The 20,345-nt window shown below is 50.8% G+C and overlaps 1 long non-coding RNA gene across 1 annotated transcript in view; it reads right to left on the reverse strand.

The window, feature by feature from the left end:
• The window catches only part of LOC137542065 (uncharacterized), a 170,937-nt gene that overhangs the window by 139,370 nt on the left and 11,222 nt on the right, over nt 1-20,345 (reverse strand). The window lies entirely within an intron of this gene.

Raw genomic sequence — 20,345 nt, forward strand, 5'->3', positions numbered from 1 at the left:
GCTGTTCCTGGCTACCTATACAAGGGCGCACCTGTTCCTGGCTACCTATACTGGGGGCACCTGTTACTGGCTACCTATACTGGGGGCACCTGTTACTGGATACCTATACTGGGGGCACCTGTTCCTGGCTACCTATACTGGGGGCACCTGTTCCTGGCTACCTATACTGGGGGCACCTGTTCCTGGCTACCTATACAAGGGCGCACCTGTTCCTGGCTACCTATACTGGGGGCACCTGTTCCTGGCTACCTATACAAGGGGGCACCTGTTCCTGGCTACCTATACTGGGGGCACCTGTTCCTGGCTACCTATACTGGGGGCACCTGTTCCTGGCTACCTATACTGGGGGCACCTGTTCCTGGCTACCTATACTGGGGGCACCTGTTCCTGGCTACCTATACTGGGGGCACCTGCTCCTGGCTACCTATACTGGGGGCACCTGCTCCTGGCTACCTATACTGGGGGCACCTGCTCCTGGCTACCTATACTGGGGGCAGCTGCACCTGGCTACCTATACTGGGGGCAGCTGCACCTGGCTACCTATACTGGGGGCAGCTGCACCTGGCTACCTATACTGGGGGCAGCTGCACCTGGCTACCTATACTGGGGGCAGCTGCACCTGGCTACCTATACTGGGGGCAGCTGCACCTGGCTACCTATACTGGGGGCAGCTGCACCTGGCTACCTATACTGGGGGCAGCTGCACCTGGCTACCTATACTGGGGGCACCTGTTCCTGGTGACCTATACTGGGGGCACCAGTTCCTGGCTACCTATACTGGGGGCACCTGTTCCTGGCTACCTATACTGGGGGCAGCTGTTCCTGGCTACCTATACTGGGGGCAGCTGTTCATGGCTACCTATACTAGGGGCAGCTGCACCTGGCTACCTATACTGGGGGCAGCTGCACCTGGCTACCTATACTGGGGGCACCTATTCCTGGCTACCTATACTGGGGGCACCTGTTCCTGGCTACCTATACTGGGGCACCTGTTCCTGGCTACCTATACTGGGGGCACCTGTTCCTGGCTACCTATACTGGGGGCACCTGTTCCTGGCTACCTATACTGGGGGCACCTGTTCCTGGATACCTATACTGGGGGCCACCTGTTCCTGGCTACCTATACTGGGGGCACCTGTTCCTGGCTACCTATACTGGGGGCACCTGTTCCTGGCTACCTATACTGGGGGCACCTGCTCCTGGCTACCTATACTGGGGGCACCTGCTCCTGGCTACCTATACTGGGGGCACCTGCTCCTGGCTACCTATACTGGGGGCAGCTGCACCTGGCTACCTATACTGGGGGCAGCTGCACCTGGCTACCTATACTGGGGGCAGCTGCACCTGGCTACCTATACTGGGGGCAGCTGCACCTGGCTACCTATACTGGGGGCAGCTGCACCTGGCTACCTATACTGGGGGCAGCTGCACCTGGCTACCTATACTGGGGGCAGCTGCACCTGGCTACCTATACTGGGGGCACCTGTTCCTGGCGACCTATTCTGGGGGCACCTGTTCCTGGCTACCTATACTGGGGGCACCTGTTCCTGGCTACCTATACTGGGGGCAGCTGTTCATGGCTACCTATACTGGGGGCGGCTGCACCTGGCTACCTATACTGGGGGCAGCTGCACCTGGCTACCTATACTGGGGGCAGCTGCACCTGGCTACCTATACTGGGGGCACCTATTCCTGGCTACCTATACTGGGGGCACCTGTTCCTGGCTACCTATACTGGGGGCACCTGTTCCTGTATACCTATACTGGGGGCACCTGTTCCTGTATACCTATACTGGGGGCACCTGTTCCTGTATACCTATACTGGGGGCACCTGTTCCTGGATACCTATACTGGGGGCCACCTGTTCCTGGATACCTATACTGGGGGCCACCTGTTCCTGGATACCTATACTGGGGGCACCTGTTCCTGGCTACCTATACTCAGGGCACCTGTTCCTGGCTACCTATACAAGGGCGCACCTGTTCCTGGCTACCTATACTGGGGGCACCTGTTCCTGGCTACCTATACTGGGGGCAGCTGCACCTGGCTACCTATACTGGGGGCACCTGCACCTGGCTACCTATACTGGGGGCACCTGTTCCTGGCTACCTATACTGGGGGCACCTGTTCCTGGCTACCTATACTGGGGGCACCTGTTCCTGGCTACCTATACTGGGGGCACCTGTTCCTGGCTACCTATACTGGGGGCACCTGTTCCTGGCTACCTATACTGGGGGCACCTGTTCCTGGCTACCTATACGGGGGGCACCTGTTCCTGGCTACCTATACGGGGGGCACCTGTTCCTGGCTACCTATACGGGGGGCACCTGTTCCTGGCTACCTATACGGGGGGCACCTGTTCCTGGCTACCTATACTGGGGGCACCTGTTCCTGGCTACCTATACTGGGGGCACCTGTTCCTGGCTACCTATACTGGGGGCACCTGTTCCTGGCTACCTATACTGGGGGCACCTGTTCCTGGCTACCTATACTGGTGGCACCTGTTCCTGGCTACCAATACTGGGGGCACCTGTTCCTGGATACCTATACTGGGGGCACCTGTTCCTGGATACCTATACTGGGGGCACCTGTTCCTGGATACCTATACTGGGGGCACCTGTTCCTGGATACCTATACTGGGGGCACCTGTTTCTGGATACCTATACTGGGGGCACCTGTTCCTGGCTACCTATACTGGGGGCACCTGTTCCTGGCTACCTATACTGGGGGCAGCTGCACCTGGCTACATATACTGGGGGCACCTGTTCCTGGCTACCTATACTGGGGGCACCTGTTCCTGGCTACCTATACAAGGGCGCACCTGTTCCTGGCTACCTATACTGGGGGCACCTGTTCCTGGCTACCTATACTGGGGGCAGCTGCACCTGGCTACCTATACTGGGGGCACCTGCACCTGGCTACCTATACTGGGGGCACCTGTTCCTGGCTACCTATACTGGGGGCACCTGCTCCTGGCTACCTATACTGGGGGCACCTGTTCCTGGCTACCTATACTGGGGGCACCTGCTCCTGGCTACCTATACTGGGGGCAGCTGTTCCTGGCTACCTATACAAGGGCGCACCTGTTCCTGGCTACCTATACTGGGGGCACCTGTTCCTGGCTACCTATACTGGGGGCACCTGTTCCTGGCTACCTATACGGGGGGCACCTGTTCCTGGCTACCTATACTGGGGGCACCTGTTCCTCGCTACCTATACTGGGGGCACCTGTTCCTGGCTACCTATACTGGGGGCACCTGTTCCTGGCTACCTATACTGGGGGCACCTGTTCCTGGCTACCTATACTGGGGGCACCTGTTCCTGGCTACCTATACTGGGGGCACCTGGTCCTGGCTACCTATACTGGGGGCAGCTGCACCTGGCTACCTATACTGGGGGCAGCTGCACCTGGCTACCTATACTGGGGGCAGCTGCACCTGGCTACCTATACTGGGGGCAGCTGCACCTGGCTACCTATACTGGGGGCAGCTGCACCTGGCTACCTATACTGGGGGCAGCTGCACCTGGCTACCTATACTGGGGGCACCTGTTCCTGGCTACCTATACTGGGGGCAGCTGCACCTGGCTACCTATACTGGGGGCAGCTGCACCTGGCTACCTATACTGGGGGCAGCTGCACTTGGCTACCTATACTGGGGGCAGCTGCACCTGGCTACCTATACTCGGGGCACCTGTTCCTGGCTACTTATACTGGGGGCACCTGTTCCTGGCTACCTATACTGGGGGCACCTGTTCCTGGCTACCTATACCAGAGCCGCTGCACCTGGCTGCCTATACTGGGGGCAGCTGCACCTGGCTGCCTATACTGGGGGCAGCTGCACCTGGCTGCCTATACTGGGGGCAGCTGCACCTGGCTGCCTATACTGGGGGCAGCTGCACCTGGCTGCCTATACTGGGGGCAGCTGCACCTGGCTGCCTATACTGGGGGCAGCTGCACCTGGCTGCCTATACTGGGGGCAGCTGCACCTGGCTGCCTATACTGGGGGCAGCTGCACCTGGCTGCCTATACTGGGGGCAGCTGCACCTGGCTGCCTATACTGGGGGCAGCTGCATCTGGCTGCCTATACTGGGGGCCGCTGCACCTGGCTGCCTATACTGGGGGCCGCTGCACCTGGCTGCCTATACTGGGGGCCGCTGCACCTGGCTGCCTATACTGGGGGCCGCTGCACCTGGCTGCCTATACTGGGGGCCGCTGCACCTGGCTGCCTATACTGGGGGCCGCTGCACCTGGCTGCCTATACTGGGGGCAGCTGCACCTGGCTGCCTATACTGGGGGCAGCAGCACCTGGCTGCCTATACTGGGGGCCGCTGCACCTGGCTGCCTATACTGGGGGCCGCTGCACCTGGCTGCCTATACTGGGGGCAGCTGCACCTGGCTACCTATACTGGGGGCCGCTGCACCTGGCTGCCTATACTGGGGGCAGCTGCACCTGGCTACCTATACTGGGGGCACTTACACACAAACTGCAATGGGATGACCACCTGAGGAAAAAGCAGCACACAAAAGCAAAGCCACACACCGCAATGAAAGATACCAGGCCGTAATTTTTTCTCAAAAAAGGTGATACCTAAACTGTACCGTGATGTTGAAAGGCAAGTGGTGACATCTCTGGCACACAGCGTTGGGTCAAGCGTCCATCTGACCACAGATGCCTGGTCTGCAAAGCACGCTCAGGCCTGCCCAAAGAATAAGTCAGTCCCCACACACAGCATATCTTCCCACAGGCCGGTTGACTGCCTTCTCTGCCACCACCAACAGGGTCCAGGACTCCAGGTGGATTCCTGAATTCAGCGACCACTATACTAAGTTCTCTGGTGCGTGTACATGCCTGCCTATTTTTTCTGGCTGCACTGCAGCTGCAACAACAACAAAAGGGATGTACATGTGCCAACGCCCCTTCGTGATCATTACCTTGCCGTGGTGAAGAGGCTTGCGTATCACAATGAAGCAATGACCGCCGGCTATATGAGTGTCTTCTCGGGGGGGGGGGGGGGGGGGGGATCGGGGCGCACACCCAAGATAATAAGGTCATTGCTTTATTGTGGTCAGACCAAATTTGATCAGCTGGACAGTCGTTGTTCTATCATTGAGCTACCTTAGCCCGGCGACCACATGGGCTTGAAAACCACCATCGCCTGCACTCTCGCCATGGTGCGCACCAGTCCAGCATGGCCGTCACACACAAACAGCTGTTTGCGGTGCGTTACACAGTGAGTTTAGTCTGTCAGTGTGAAGCAGTACTCTAATTACACTCCCTGATTGATGTATATGTTACGGCCAGAACCCGAAGTGTGGCCACTTCTAGTTCTGGCCGGCCACTTCGGGTTCTGGCCGGCCAATATGCGAAGTGGCCGCAGCGCTGCGGCCAATGTGAGAAATGGAATGTTTACAGCCGTCTCGCCCGGCCAAATTGATGACAAACTTGCTTAATTTTAATGAAATGTAGCCGGCGGCAATGTCATAGAATAGATGAAGCCGCCGGCTTTCGCGCACTGCCTCTCCCCGATCCCCCCCTCCCTCCTCTCGCCGCCGCCTCCCATTACAATACGTAGCAGCCGGGCGGGGACATGCAGCCGGAGAGTCGTTCGTCGCAGCAGGGGCAGCAGAGCGGGGGAGGCTGCAGACATCGCTTCTGCCAGCACCCCGCTCTGCAGGAACGGCAGGATTCCCCTGCCGCGACGAACGACTCTCCGGCTGCATGTCCCCGCCCGGCTGCTATGTATTGTAATGGGAGGCGGGGAGAGGAGGGAGGGGGGGATCGGGGAGAGGCAGTGCGCGAAAGCCGGCGGCTTCATCTATGACATTGCCGCCGGCTACATTTCATTACAATTAAGCATCATCAATTTGGCCGCGGCGAGACGGCGTCAACAAAACATTTCTCACATTGGCCGCAGCGCTGCGGCCACTTCGCGCATTGGCCGGCCAGAACCCGAAGTGGCCGGCCAGAACTAGAAGTGGCCACACTTCGGGTTCTGGCCGTAACATATACACATGCAAGATGTTTTAACGCACTTTAGTCCTGCAATTTAGCATGCAATGTGATTTTGCCCCTAAAGAGACACTGAAGCGAAAAAAAAATGATGATATTATGATTTGTATGTGTAGTACAGCTAAGAAAAAAACATTAAGATCAGATACATCAGTCTAATTGTTTCCAGTGCAGGAAGAGTTGAGAAACTCCAGTTGTTATCTCTATGCAAAAAAGCTATTAAGCTCTCCGACCAACTTAGTTGTGGAGAGGGCTGTTATCTGACTTTTATTATCTGAACTGTAATTGAACTGTTTACTTTTCCTCTAGCAGAGGAGAATTTATTACTTCACAGACTGCTCTGAAAGACTCATTTTGAATGCTGAGTATTGTGTAATCTAGACATATTAAGGGGCCCATACACTCAGCCGATTTTCTGGCCTACCGATCGATCCCGATCGATCGATCGATTGATCGTTTGCAAATCGGTTGGCCAATCGACCGATCGATGGCCGATTTCGATCGATTTCGATGGATTTCCATCGAGCTGGCAGGATGGAAAATTTAGGTCGATCTGATGAGATTGCTTATCAGTTTGCATTGGCCTTAATGGAAATCTGATGGCAAAAAAATGCCATCAGATAGAATTCCAATAGATTTCAAACTGAAATCTATTGGAATTCTATCCTGGTAAAAAATGTTCTAAAAACGCATCAGATAGATCATCAGATGCATTTCTTATCTATCTGCTGCCAATCTGACGAGTGTATGGGCACCTTTATAGAGTGATGCAATGTTAGAAAAAACACTATATACCTGAAAATAAAAATATGAGAATATTTTCTTTGCTGCTAATCTTCTAGTAATTATTCATAGTACACAACCAATTCATTATATCATATATTTTTTTTCGCTTCAGTGCCTCTTTAAAACGCTGCTTTCGTGAAATCCAGATTTTTTTCCCGGGACTTTTGGCGTCTATCCCACTCCGCCATACCCCCCTCCAGGTGTTAGACCCCTTGAAACATCTTTTCCATCACTTTTGTGGCCAGCATTAAATTTTTCTAGTTTTCCAAGTTCGCCTCCCCATTGAAGTCTATTGGGGTTCGCGTGAACCGAACTTTTTGCGGAAGTTCACGAACCCGGCTCGCGAACCAAAAATCGGAGGTTCAGGCCATCTCTACTTTTAATGTGGTAACAGCTTTTATGGATTGACATTTTGCTAAGTGTTCGGTAAAGTCAGATGTTTTGAGCATTACTTCATACGGGAATTCTTTATGAATTGACCCCAATCGCTTTACAAAGAGCTTTTTGAAACGCTTTGCGATTTCCCTATACCTTGCGTTGAAGCGCTAACGCTCAGGAAATGGTACAGGAGTCACGCTTGCGATTGGAAAGAAAGCTAACCGCTCATGTGAGAACACTCCCACAGAGCAACATTGCAGGAGCGCATTTAAAGTGATTTTAAAAATCGCCAGTGCTTAAAAAAAAAAAAAAAGCAAAAACGCTCTTAGTGTGAACAAGCCCTAAGAGGCTAATGCTGGGAATACACGGTTCGTTTTTGCCTTCGTTTAAACCTTCGATTCGTTCGGTAAACGAATCGAGTGTTGAAAACGTATGTGAAAATAGTCATAATCTCATTATAGTTTCGATTAATAGACCCCAAAAACGAACGACTAGTGATCGAACATGTTTGATATTATCTCTCTTTATCCATCTAATCGAGCCATTGGTAGGCTTGATGGCTGTTCAGATCGATTATACATTCGTTTATGCTAGTCCGTCCCTGTAAAAAGGGATTTTCGTTTCGTTTCTTTGCAGCCTTCGATCATTGGAAAAACGAAACCATCAGAATCGGAAAAAAAAACTAAACCGTGGGTGGTGATATTAACCGTATGACTGATTATTTCGGGATCGAAAAGGACAAAAGGCACAATCGAAACGAAGGTTTAAACGAAGGCAAAAACGAACCGTGTATTCCCAGCATAAGATAGAAATACTGCATATGTGAAGCTATGAACATTCCTATCCAACAGCTGAAAGATGGACTGAATGACATCTCTGGTGTGTAAAAGTACATATGGTCACGAAGAGTCAGAGTTGACTAAACGAATGAGGAGGAGAAATTCAAGATTGTATAAAAGGACAAACATGGTGATACAGTATGGCACAAGGTTTCTAAGCATGAGAGGGATCTATGGATGTCTGATCTAGGAGTCAGATGCATAGAATCTCCTGATCTGTCTCCCACAGAAGCCAATTCATCTCTGGTCTGTTATTTTGACTCTCTAGCTCTAATGTTTCTATTATAAGTCATTGGCACTTCGTCACTTTGTGTCACAATTGTGGCCAGAAATCCCAGCTTCAACCCAGGATAGATCCCGCATTCAAGCCTATTGTCACACATTGGGCGCTATTCACCATCATTTTCCGCATGCGGAAATGCACTTGCGGTAAATTCCCGACTGAAAAAAGACCATCTTGACATTCACAAATTTTTACGCATGATTATTTAGGTCCGCAAAAGTCGGTAATTCCTGCAAAAATCTAAATTTACAAAAAAAGAGGCGCCTTAGGCCCGGTTCACACTTGCGGTGGCCCTCCGGAATCGCCGTGCCGGAGCCGCACCGCTTGCAGAACGGACGGAACGGACGCACGGCATAGCAATGAAAGCCTATGCGTCCGTTCACATGCGTCCGTTCTGCCGAACCGGAGCCGGACCGGATCCGGACTCCGGCCTCCGTTCCAACATGCGCTATTTTTTCATCCGGCTCCTCCGGCAGCCGTATCCGGGGCGGAGCCGGACTGCACCATCCTGCTAATACACACCAATGGGAACCGGAGAGCGCACAACACACTGGCTGAGAAATCCGGATGTTCTACCCCACTTCCTATGGGGATTGTTGCGGCGATATTGGATGGGGACACATGGGCAAGCATTTTGGAGTGGAGCAGCACAGCTGGATCCGGATCCGGAGATGTTGGCAGCATGTCGGAGGTGGAGGTGAGTGCTAAACAGCAGAGGGCCTGATTCCACAGGTCCCCCTTCTGCTGACCTCCCAGACCCCAACATTTTTTTTGTTTTTAACGTAACTTTTGCCAAACGGATCCGGATCGCATCCTGATGGACACCTGATGCAACCTGACCGGATCCGGATCGGATCCGGATCAGAACCGTACGGTTCCGATCCGGATCCGGTCCGGATCCGGTCAGGTCATCCGGTCCGTTTGGCAAACAACCGCTAATGTGAACCGGGCCTTATTTCTGACTTAACTACCGATTTTTTTTATCACCTACTAGTACTTGATATATTTCGCTTCCCATTGACTTAAATGGAGTCTGGAGCCTTGAGTGCTGTGTTTGCTGGACTTACATTTTTTTTTTTTGGACAAGTTTTTTTAGGACACTTTTTTCCCCCGCATGGTCTCCGCATGTTTACTATGTAATTACGCATGTTTCCCAATTTTTTTACGCATTGTTCCTGCATGTGGGAAACATGCAGAACATTTTTAGTGAATGTGGAAAAAATGCAGAAATTATCACTGGCGGTAATATAGCGGTAAAAAAATCTCTTACCGCATTTGTGATTGTGAATAGAGCCCATTAACCACCCATTTCTCAAAAAATGCTTTCCCCTTTTTTCTTTTTCCCCTTACTCTTAACCTCCTTGCCGGTCAAAAAAAATTCGGCAAGGAGGCAGCGTGGAACTTTTTTTTTAGGGCTCACTACATGATAGCCGCTGAGCGGCGGCATCCCCCCACCCACTCCGATCGCCTTCGGCGATCAGAGTATGCAGGAAATCCCGTTGAGAACTGGATTTCTTGCAGGGCTTCCCCGGTCGCCATGGCGACGGGGCGGGATGACGTCATGGACGTCGGGACATCACAGGGAATCCCGGGCCACCCCTCAGCGCTGCCTGGCCCTGATTGGCCAGGCTGCGCAAGGGGTCTGGAGGGGGGGGGGCGGCGCGTCGTTGCGGATAGTGGCGGATCGGCGGCGAGCGGGTGTTACAAGCAGCTAGCAAAGTGCTAGCTGCTTGTAACAAAAAAAATTATGCAAATCGGCCCGGCGGGGCCTGAGAAATCCTCCTGCGCAGGTTACCCTGAGCTGAGCTCGGGATAACCGGCAAGGAGGTTAATATACCCAACAAATGTTGATCCTAGCATGTATAGTGGATTTTGTTATTAATCACACATATTGGCGCCATTGACTTCAAAGCAATTTGAATTGGGTTATTCTGCACCCCAAACAATACCGGCTGGTTTGATCGAATGGCTGGTGAATTGAACACAGTGCTTATTTGACCAACACTGACTAAATAGTTTTTAAGTGAATACTAAAAAATAAACAATTTTATTACGTTATTTTCAGTACAGTTCCTCTTGAAACTGAGGTGGGTTGAAATTTGTCCATTTTCAAGCTGCATAAATTGGCATTAAAAACGTGCATAATTCTGCATCATCTATTAATAATTTGAATCTTATTAATAGGGGTGGTCAATGAGATGCAAATCATTTCAAGCTGATGCAGGATTATCTGAATTTTCAATGTAAATTTAAAATGGACCAATTGAACTTCACTTTGGCAGGAGGATTCAGTTTGTCCATTTCAGGCTGCATAAATTTGCATTGAAAATGGCTACAATCCTGCAGCAACTGCGAACAATTAGCTTCTCATTGACCAGATCTGTAAAAAGCAATAGGTCAGTAAAATGTCACCTTCGGTATTTTGTACTTTTTACCAAGTTCACCAAGATTTTCACACATGCGTAAATAATTTGGCAATTTACCCCCAAAAAACCCGACTGCCATAAGAAATGATCACTTGCAACATAATACAATCACACTTAAGAGGAGATACCTGCCCACCTAGGTGAGCGTCCTCGACCTCACGAAGGAACTGAAGTCTTCCGGTTTCTTTTTTCTGAGAACAGATTTGGGCAAAATGTTCAGAACCATCACAATAAAGACCGACCTTCAGAACGCCTCCTCGACATCTTCGTTGCTGACAGCTTACCAGAGCCTATTTGTTTTTCAGCAAGAGAAGAAGAAGTTTACCACTGGCTTTCAGGAACAGGTCTTCACCATATGTCCAGCCTCTCCACAGTACAGGCATAACTTTAGAGAGTGACTTCTCATCTTATCTGCCTCAGATAGTCTGGTAGAGCCTAACTGCATGGGCTCATCAGAAGGCAGAGGAACGTTTCATGACATGAGAACCACTGGATGGCCGGAACTAGTAGCACTGGAGGAGGATCATTGTTTCATCCATCTTTCACTGAAGTGACAATCCAGATGTATGGCCTGCTGTATATCTGCAGTTTTTGAAACAGGGAAGTTGACAAGGCCCTCCTTCAGAGTATCTGATCAGCTGCAGCAAAACTGGGAACGTAAGGCTGGGTCATCCCGGGACTTATTCATGCAAAGTATTGGATCTGAGGGCAAAGTAACCAAAGAAACATCCCAAAACCCAGCTTATACAGAGTCCAGGAGCAGAGCCAAAGTTCATACACAAGAGTGTCAGATGGCTAACTAATCCAAGGGCTAAACAAACTCTTAAGTCAGGAACCAGCCAGAGGTCATACACAGCACATCCAACAGACAGGCAGATAAACCAGGGGATGAGACAGACGCTTAATTAAACCATATCAGGAGTCAATCTAGCCAGCAAACTAGGTAGCTTAAACAAGCCAAGGTTAGTTAGCACTAAGGGCAATTCAAAAGCACATCCTTAACTGAATAGCATAACAGGCATGGCGCCTAGGCTGGAAAGGACTTCTATAACTCAGGCAGCCAATCAGAGAGCAGATGCAAAGCAGACTCACCAGACTATTAATTAATCCAGAGTATGTAGGTGAACTTGGCTGCAAGCCAGCTGCCATGCAAAGCATACTCACCTGGTAAATAATTAGCCAAGTGAGAACCAGGTAAGCTTGCTGTAATGCCTAAAGCTGTCACTGGGTGACAGCACCAAGCATCCTCCTAGTTCTCAGTCTGACAGGTCAGCGTAGAACATAAGGCCTCATTCCCATTCTACGCGGTGCCGCGTGCATTTCAGCAGCGTGCATAGTGTGCAACTCCCAAGAACGGCATAGACAGCACTTCTGCCATTCCCATCATATGCGCTTCGCAGCAGTGCGATCGCATTTGGTAATGCTGAAAACAGACGATTTTACCGATCGCTTTCCCAAGTTACATTTCACTAAACCTATTACTGCACGGAAAATTAATATTACCGACTAGTGAGGTAAATTACCGACTTGTGCGGTAAATACCTCAAGAAATGTCAAGAAATTGCAATTCACAAAGATTAAGGCATTTGGTAATTTGGCCAAAAGTGTTCAAAATTTTTCTCCAGCTCTGACCAGCCGATAACTCGCTCTCTCCATGCGGTAACATTGACCTCCAATAGGGAGAGCCACACAGCCCTGCTTCTCATCCTGATTTCGTCCAACACCCTGGAAGCCAAGACTTCACTCTGGCAGAGCAGGGGAAAGAGACTTTTTTTATGAGGCTTTTCTGCATCCCTTTAGATATGAAAAAATTATACTCTTCTCTTATACAGAAGAGCTCCCCCTGGTGGCTGCAGCTGTACCAGATGTACTGGACAGAAAACCCCGACTCACACAACTTCCTACCTTACCACTGACCTGCCTTACGCCAATTGGCGTGAACGCGGTGGCAGCCCCAGGACCGCCTAACGCCAATTGGCATATAGTCCTGTGGGCGTGTTTTGCTGGGGATTGCGAATCCCCACTTGAGTGACTGAGCTCCGCTCCATCATCAGTGTTCCAGCGGTGATCGCCGCTAGGAGCGCTTCAATCTACGTCAGCGCTGTATAGAGATGGCCTGAACGGTTCGCCAGCGAGCGGTTCCAGGCAAACTTCCGGGGGTTTGCGATCATGGAGAACCAGGAACTTTGCCGGAAGTTCAATTCACCCCCATAGTGCACCATTAGGGTCAACTTTGACCCTCTACATCAGTCAGCAGGCACATTGTAGCCAATCAGGCTACACTCCCTCCTGGAGCCACTCCCCCCGTTATAAAAAGCAGGCATCGCCGGGCCATTACACTCACTCGTGCGCCTGCAGTAAATAGAGAAGGGACAGCTGCTGCAGACTCTCTCATAGGGAAAGATTAGTTAGGCTCTCGTAGGCTTGTTAGCTTGCTCCTGGCTGATTCTTATTGCTAAAATAGCATCCCACAACAGCTCTTTTGAGAGCTAATCTTGTTGTCATCTATTTTTTTTTCTGTGTGTCCCACAGCCACCAGGGGGAGCTCTTTTGTATAAGAGAGTTTACGTTTTTCACATCTAAAGGGATGCAGAAAGCCTCATAAAAAGTCTCTTTCCCCTGCTCTGCCAGAGTGAAGTCCCGCCCTCCAGGGTGTCGGACCAAATCAGGATGAAGTACCTGTTGTTGGTGCAGTTTTGGAGGTGTCTGAGGCAAACGAAGCTGGGCAGGATGATTATGATGGTGATGATGATACGGATCCCACGTATGTTCCCAATAGAGGAGATGAACAGGGGGGCAGTTCAGAGGGGAGTCAGAGCGGAGTAGGAGGAGACGAGTTCCTAAAAGAAGCAGGGGGAGCTCGTCATCAGCAACAGCTGGTGGCAGTGTCTAGCGCCATGTATCGCCACCTATGGACAGCCAGCCAACATGCCCTTCAAGGTCAGCTGCTGATGCCACCATAGTGCCATCACCCCAGGGGGGCTCAGCGGTTTGGAAATTTTTTAGTGCATCTGCCTCAGATCGGAGCAATGTCATCTGTTCTCTGTGCCTCCAAAGATTGAGCCGTGGAAAGGCCAACACCCACGTAGGGACAAGTGCCTTAAGAAGGCACATGGAGAAAAGGCACAAACTGCAATGGGAAGAGCACCTGAGCAAAAGCAGCGCACAAAAGAAAAGCCACCCATCTTCTCCTCTTCCTCCTTCAGGTGCAGCATCTTCAGCCACTTTCTCCCTTGCACCTTCACAGCCACCCTCCTCCACTCCGCCTCTGCCCTTGAGCGGTTCCTGCTCCTCTGCCCACAGCAGCCAGGTGTCCATGAGGGAAATCTTTGAGCGGAAGAAGCCAATTTCTGCCAGTCACCCCCTTTCCCGGCGTCTGACAGCTGGCTTGGTGGAACTGTTAGCTCGCCAGCTGTTACCAGGCCTTCCGTAAATTTGTGGCCATTGGGACACTGCAGTGGAAGATACCAGGCCGCAATTATTTCTCTAAAAAGGCGACACCCAAACTGTACCGTGAAGTGGAGAGGCAAGTGGTGTCATCTCTGGCACACAGCGTTGGGTCAAGGGTCCACCTGACCACGGATGCCTTGACTGCAAAGCATGGTCAGGGCCGCTACATTACTTACACAGCCCATTGGGTCAACCTGGTGACTGATGGCAAGCAGGGAGTACGTGGCTGTGCAGCAGACCAACTTGTGACACCTCCATGGCTTGCAGGCAGGCCTCCTACCACCTCCTCTCCTTCTCCTCCTGCTACATCCTCTTCGCTATCGTCCTCCTCCTCCTCCTTGGCTGAATGGCAGTTCAACTCTAGTGGTGCTGCGATCTCCTCTCCAGCTACACAGCCCCATCTCCCCAGGGTCTATGCTGCATGCCAGGTACGACGGCGTCACGCCATCTTAGACATATCTTGCCTCAAACCGGAGAGTCACACTGGACCAGCTCTCCTAGCTGCTCTTAACAAACAGGTGGATCAGTGGCTGACCCTGCACCAGCTGGAGATGGCAACATGGTGTGTGACAACGGCAGCAATCTCCTTTCCGCAATTTGGGAAAGCTGACACATGTACCCTGCATGGCACATGTGCTGAATCTAGTCATTCAAAGATTTGTGTCAAAGTACCCAGGCTTAGAAGACGTCCTGAAGCAGGCCAGGAAGTTGTGTGGGCATTTCAGGCGGTCTTACACGGCCATGGCACGCTTTGCGGACATTCAGCGGAGAAACAACTTGCCGGTGAGACGCTTGATATGTGATAGCCCGAATCGCTGGAATTCGACCCTGGTCATGTTCTCTCGCCTGCTAAATCAGGAGAAAGCCGCCACCCAGTACCTAAAATAAAGTAAAAGGACACAATCTGGGGAGATGGGGATGTTCTGGCCCAACAACTGGACACTGATGCGAAATGCATGCAGGCTCATGCGGCCGTTTAAGGAGGTGACCAACCTGGTGAGTCGCAGTGAAGGCACCATCAGCGACTTGATCCCGTACGCTTACTTCCTGGAGCGTGCCATGCGTAGAGTGGTAGATCAAGCTGTGGAGGAGCGTGAAGAGGAACAGTTATGGGAGGAACAGTTGGGGGAGCAATTTTCAACAGAACCAGATGTTTCCTCAACACCTGCGGCAGCACAGAGGGGGGAGGAGGAGGAAGAGTCGTGTGGGGAAGAGCAGTCAGACTCGGATGATGAGTAAGGTGTTACTTTGGAGAAGGAGGAGGCGGCGGCAGAAGAACAACCGCAGCAGGCGTCGCAGGGGGCTTGCGCTGCTCGACGTTCCCGTGGTATTGTTTGAGGCTGGGGGAGGAGGAGGTCTTATCTGACGTCACTGAGGAAGAGCAAGAGGAGATGGATAGTACGTCTGGATCCAACTTTGTGCAAATGGCGTCTTTCATGCTGTCCAACCTGTTGAGGGACCCCCGTATAAAAAACTCAAGGGGAATGAGCTGTACAAGGTGGCCACGCTACTAGACCCTCGGTATAGGCACAAAGTGGCGGACATGTTACCAACCCTCCTGAAGGCAGAAAGGATGCAGCACTTGCAGAACAAGCTAGCAACTATGCTTTACAATGCGTTTAAGGGTGATGTCACAGCACAACGCAATAAAGGTACCACTGCCAGTTATCCTTCTACCATGTCCACGCAGGCAAGGACAGGATCCTCCAGCGATCTCATGGTGATGTCGGACATGTGGACATTCTTTAGTCCAACGCCTCGACTTAGCACTTCCGGATCCACCCTCCACCCACGCCTGGACCAGCAGGTAGCCGACTACCTGGCCTTAAGTGTGGCTGTAGACACTGTGAGCAGCGATGAACCCTTGGACTACTGGGTGCGTAGGCTTGACCTATGGCCAGAGCTGTCCCAATTTGCCATCCAACTTCTGTCTTGCCCTGCCTCAAGCGTCCTGTCAGAAAGGACCTTCAGCGCAGCTGGAGGCATTGTCACTGAGAAGAGAAGTCGCCTAAGTCACAAAAGTGTGTTCAGTACCTCAACTGCCCGCCCGAAGACTAAGTCAGTCTCCACACACAGCATCTCTGCCTGCACGCTGTGTGACTGGCTGCCTGCCCCAAGACTAAGTCGCTCCCCACACAGCATCTCTGCCTGCACGCCACTTGACTGCCTTCTCCGCCACCACCAACAGGGTCCAGGACTCCAGGCAGATTCCTGAATTTTTAAGGCCGCTGCTAGCAGCATCCGCTATAATAATTTTTCTGGTGCGTGTACATGCCTGCCTAATTTTTCTGGCTGCAGTGCAGCTGCAACAACAAAACAAAAGGCATGTACATGTGCCCATTCCCTTTCGTGATCATTACCTTGCCGCGGTGAAGGGGCTTGCATATCACAATGAAGCAATGACCGCCGGCTATGTGAGTGTCTCGGGGGGTGGCACACCAAAGATAATAAGGTCGTTGCTTCATTGTGGACAGATCAAATTGATCAGCTGGACAGTCACTGTTCTGTCGTTCAGCTACCTCAGACCGGCGACCATATGGGCTGGAAAGCCGCCATCACCTGCACTCTTGTTATGGTGCGCACCAGTCCAGCACGGCCATCACTACACAAACAGCTGTTTGCAGTCACTGCATACCTTTCACTGCATCTTTGACTGCACATTGTATTATACCTGGCAGTCAGTGCATACCTTTCACTTGAATGGATGGCAGACTTGCCCTCCATAACAGATTCTCGTTAAAGGATTTAAAGTTGATTCATCTCATATACAGAAGGGCCTCGAAAGTGCTCCTGTATTGTTATTTTTGGTCACTACTTTGGGACGTGCATGCCATGCCGGCTGCCTTCCTTGGATGTGTGGTGGTAGCCGTTTCTCAGGCTCCAACTCCGGACCGGAATCAAACCCTGATTCCTCGGCCATTACCCGTGGTCACAATGGCAGACTTGCCCTCCATAACAGATTCTCGTTAACGGGTTTAAAGTTGATTCATCTCATATACAGCAGGGCCTCGAAAGTCCTCCTGTATTGTTATTTTTGGTCACTACCTTGGGACGTGCATGCCATGCCTGCTGCCTTCCTTGGATGTGTGGTAGCCGTTCCTGCTCCTTTGCCCACAGCGTGCCTGTTGCCTTCCTTGGATGTGTGGTGGTGGTAGCCGTTTCTTAGGCTCCCACTCTGGACCGGAATCAAACCAGGATTCCCCGGCCATTACCCTTGGTCACTGGTCACTAGCAATGGCAGACTTGCCCTCCATAAAAGATTCTCGTTGCAGGTACTGAACAGCAAGCAGAACAAGTATTTAAAAAAATAGATGTAAGCTTTAACAATGGTAGAGAAAGAACCATTGAAAGTTGATAAGGCAGTCAGACATTACCTGATATCACTGAGGAAGAGCAATCTCGCCATGGTGCGCACCAGTCCAGCACGGCCGTCACTACGCAAATAGCTGTTTGCGGTGCGTTACACAGTGAGTTTGGTGTGTCAGTGTGAAGCAGTACTCTAATTACACTCCCTGATTGATGTATACACATGCAAGATGTTTAAAGCACTTTAGACCTGCAATTTAGCATGCAATGTGATTTCTGCTCTTAAAACTCTGCTTTACGTCAAATCCAGATTTTTCCCCGGGACTTTTGTCATGTATCCCACTCCGCCATGTCCCCCTCCAGGTGTTAGACGCCTTGAAACATCTTTTCCATCACTTTTGTGGCCAGCATAAATGTTTCTAGTTTTCAAAGTTCGCCTCCCTATTGAAGTCTATTGCGGTTTGCGAAAGTTCGCGCGAGTCGAACGTTTGGCGAAGGTTCACGAACCGAAAATCGGAGGTTCGGGCAATCTCTAGCGCTGTATTGGGACAGCTGTATCACTCGGCTGTCCCCTGGGGAGGCACAAGAGTGATCAGCTCTCATAGGCTGATGCCTATGACAGCCGATGCGGTGATTGGCTGGCGGGGGGAGGGGAGGGAAAAGAAATAAGTAAAGTTTATTAAAAAAAAAAAAAAAGACAAATAAATTTATTAACAAAAAACAAACAAACAAACAATAACCTGCAGCAGTGATCAGAGCCCACTAACAGAAAGCTCTGTTGGTGGGCAGAAAGAGGGGGAAGGGGGATTAATATGTGTGGACGGATGTGTGGCTCTGCAGCAAGCCATTAAAGCTGCAGAGCACTTATTTGAAAAAAAAAATAGCCTTGTAACTGGGGGCGGGCAGGGGGGGGGGGAATGGGGGCAAAAGCCTGTGGTCCTTAAAGAGACACTGAAGCGAGAATAAATCTCGCTTCAGTGCTTATACACAGCAGGGGCATGTGTGCCCCTGCTAAAACGCCGCTATCTCGCGGCTAAACGGGGGTCCCTTACCTCTCAAATCCCCTCCGTTCTTTGCTGGGATCTCTTCCGCATTCAGGCAGGGCTAATGGCCGCAGCCCTGCCTCTCAGCGCGTCTGTCAGCGCGTATCTCCGCCTCTCCCCCGCCCCTTTCAGTCTACCTTCGCTGAGAGGGGCGGGGGAGAGGCGGCGATGTGCCGCTGATAGACGGCGCTGAGAGGCAGGGCTGCAGCCGTTAGCCCTGCCTGAAGAGCAGCAAAATCTACGACCAAGTTGGTCGTAGATTTTGCAGGGGGGGATTTGGGGGGGTAAGGGACCCCTGTTCAGCCTCGGGATAGCGGCGTTTTAGCAGGGGCATACATGCCTCTGCTATATATAAGCACTGAAGCAAGATTTATTCTAGCTTCAGTGTCTCTTTACGGGGTTAAGAGCAGGGCTTAGCAAATTGAAGCACGTTTGTTCAGTAAAGTACCAAACTTCTACCTCGTGTGGTAAATCTTTAGTGGAGTAGTGTAGCTAGAAATTATGGGGCCCCATAGCAAAACTTTCATGGAACTCAGAACTAGGTACTCTTGAGTAATGCCACCTTCCCCTACCCTATAGATATGAGTTTATTGGCCAATTTATATTTCCATGTAATATACATTGAGTGTAGTCCTTGGGCTAAGAGAAAAAGTCAGAGGGTGGAGAAACAAAACAAAAGTTAAAAGTGAACATCAAGTACAACCCGGGCCCCCTCTGCTCTAGGGCCCCATAGCGGTTGCTATGGCTGCTATGGCTATTGCTACGCCCCTGAATTTAAGAAAAAAGTGTAAAATACCGAATGTGGTATTTTACCAAACGAAATGATTTTACCAAACTGCCTTTAGAGAATTGAGGCCAATGTTTTTTTTTTTTTTGAGTTGGCAGTAAAAGACCCTTTTTGGAATGTATTTATTTCCTTGTAAACAATTCCAGTTGCCTGGCAGCCCTGTTAATTTTCTGGCAAAAGTAACGTCTGAGTCAAAACCCTGGAACAAGCATATGGCTAATCCAGTAAAAGCTGAATCAAAGTACCTGATCTGCTGCATGCTTTATTCAGTGTCTATGGCTAAAAGTAATAGAGACACAGGATCAGTAGGACTGCCAGGCAACTGGTATTGTTTAAAAGGAAATAAATATGGCAGCCTCCGTATCCCTCTCATCTGGGGTTCCCTTTAAACTGCATCCACATACAGTACATTAGATACAAAAACACATATTTCAAAAAGGGCTCAGGAGATATGTGCTGTGCACAATAGGGGTGTTGTCACAACACATTGTAGGTGGGGCACATTTGCAACAAAAAAATCTATTCTATACTCAGGCAAATTCCAATAAACTGCAAATAGAAATGGGAACAATATGGCAGGTGGATATCAGTGACATGAAGCTGTCATTGAAAAACAGGCAAATTGTGAAGATACAAATGAGACAATTAAAGGGAACCTAACTGAGAGGCATATGGATGTTTCCTTTTAAACAATACCAGTTGCCTGACAGTCTTGCTGACCTCTGTGGCTGCAGTAGTGGCTGCATCACAACCTGAAACAAGCATGCAGCTAATCCAGTCTGGCTTCAGTCAGAGCACCTGCTCTGCACATGCTTGTTCAGGGGCTGTGGCTAAAAGCATTAGAGACACAGGTTCAGCAGGAGAGTCGGGCAACTGGTATTATTTTAAAAGGAAAAATCCATATCCTTCTCAGTTTAGGTTCCCTTTAAGTCAGTAGCTATCAAGTGATCCCAACTTCCACTTCACTGCCTGCCATAAAGGGATCAGTTCTCCAGATCAGGTGTTTCTGTGGCTACACTTGTTATGGGTGTGAAGA

Source organism: Hyperolius riggenbachi, chromosome 12 (genome assembly GCF_040937935.1).
Source record: "Hyperolius riggenbachi isolate aHypRig1 chromosome 12, aHypRig1.pri, whole genome shotgun sequence".
NCBI lineage: Eukaryota > Metazoa > Chordata > Amphibia > Anura > Hyperoliidae > Hyperolius > Hyperolius riggenbachi.